We start from the raw sequence: 2,140 nt of genomic DNA on the forward strand, positions 1-2,140 counted from the left end.
TCATAGGGAGACGAGGGCGGATCCATAGTCGTGTATTGATATGGTGAATATGTGGACTCATGTGCGCCACCTCAAAAGAGTTACTTGCAGTCGTAGCTCAGGATAGCCACCGGCTCAAAGCTAGCTTGCTGTAGTTAAACTCTACCCCCCTTTGTTGATATTGATGCATATGTAGTTAGTTCTGATGTAAGTCTTGCTGGGTACATTTGTACTCACGTTTGCCTATTTTATGTTTTGCAGAGAGACTTCAGTCTCACTAGTAGTTCCATTTGGTCTTCGACGTTTAGCTTGTTACCTCAGCTACGATCTTGTGCCCTCGGCAGGATCTGGTAGATAGTCAGGCTTTTCAGCCTTTTTCATTTATAGATGTCTGTACCCAGACATGTTAAGCTTCCGCTTGTGCTTTGATTTGTATGCTCTGAATGCTGGGTCGATAGACCCATGTTTGTAATATCTCGCAACTTGGAGCCTATTGAATAAAATACTTGAGTTGTAGAGGTATGTTGTGATGCCATGTTGTATTTGCACAGATCGAGCATATTGTGTGTATGTTATTGAAATGCTTGGTATGTGTGGGATCTGACTATCTAGTTGTTTATCCTTGGTAGCCTCTCTTATCAGGAAATGTCTCCTAGTGCTTCCATTGAGCCTTGGTAGCTTGCTACTGCTCCGGAACACTTAGGCTGGCCGGCATGTGTCCTTCTTCCTTCCTGTGTCTATCCCTTCAGGGAAATGTCACGCGGTGTCTATAGGAGTCCTGTTAGCCTGCTATAGCCTGGTTTACCGGAGTCCTGCTAGCCCAGTTGCTACAGCCTGGATTCACTTGCTGATGACCGACACGTTCGTTGCTGGGTCATGTATGTCTATCCCTGTAAGTTAGTGCCACTTTGGGTTCTTGACTAGCCATGTCAGCCTGGGCTCCTTGTCATATGGATGCTAGCGATACTATCATATACGTGTGCCAAAACGCGCAAACGGTCCCGGGCAAGGTAAGGCGACACCCATGGGAATACCGTGCGTGAGGCCGCAAAGTGATATGAGGTGTTACATGCTAGATCGGTGTGGCTTTGAGTCGGGGTCCTGACAGTTTTGGTATCAGAGCCTGACTGCCTATAGGATTACCAAGCCAAACTGGTCGAAGTTGAGTCTAGAAATTCTTTAGTTATATAAGGGAATTGATTGTGGGATGGAACGTAAGGCTCTTTTTACTCCTTATATCTTATGCCTTCTGATCCGGGTCATCTTATCTCTCCTACGGGGTTAAGGAACTACGCTTTCTATTCTTTCTATCTGGATCACCTGTTAGTAATCCATAGACTTATATGATTGGTGAATTCAAGCCTTAGTTCAGTTCCTACTATCTCCGTGTATTCATAGTTGATCTTAGAACCTTGATATTATGACGATCGAGTGGTTATGCCACCATTTTGTAGGATGTCTCAAAATCTTTTCGAGCATTTACAATCGTTATGCTGTCCGAGTCATCCCAAGTTTCTAAATAGTCTGATGCATTTGCAAATCCCCCTTTTCGTCCCCGATGTTTCTTTGGGCCAGATTAACCATGCTAATCGGTGAGTTGAGGTACTCTGCTGCCTCGACATATATGTTGGACCTACTATTATGACCCTAGGTGTCTTAGAGTATCACCTAGTAACCTAGCCATGTTTTGTTGTCCCAGTGTGATAATTCTGGCCGTCTTCCTCGAAAGCATCCCGTGATGCCACTTAGTTAGTAGGCATTCGATTACTGGGTTTCCGAACCTGAGATTTCCCTACTTACCTCATGTTGATAGTGTTTGCTAGTTCCTTTAAGGTATTAGTAACCTTTGCGATAGTCCTCGAGGTCCGTGGTATTCCCTTCTTCCAAATATCATGAACTGCTTATGGCAAAAGTTCCTCACGGAACCGAAAGATCACAACCAGAGTGCTCTTGACGAGTTCTTGATTCTATGCTGTTACTCTGCCAGTTCTACCTTTCCGCATGGGTTATCCGAAAGAAATATGTTGAACCCATTTGACATGCTAATCCATGCATCCACAACTCAGTAAATCGTATGTTCTTTCGAGTTGTCCCTCTTTAGTTGTCTTCTGACCTTCGTCTATCAATTGCTAGTCAAGAGTATGCGTGCATTCATTCATCG

Source organism: Triticum dicoccoides, chromosome 3B (genome assembly GCF_002162155.2).
Source record: "Triticum dicoccoides isolate Atlit2015 ecotype Zavitan chromosome 3B, WEW_v2.0, whole genome shotgun sequence".
Lineage (NCBI taxonomy): Eukaryota > Viridiplantae > Streptophyta > Magnoliopsida > Poales > Poaceae > Triticum > Triticum dicoccoides.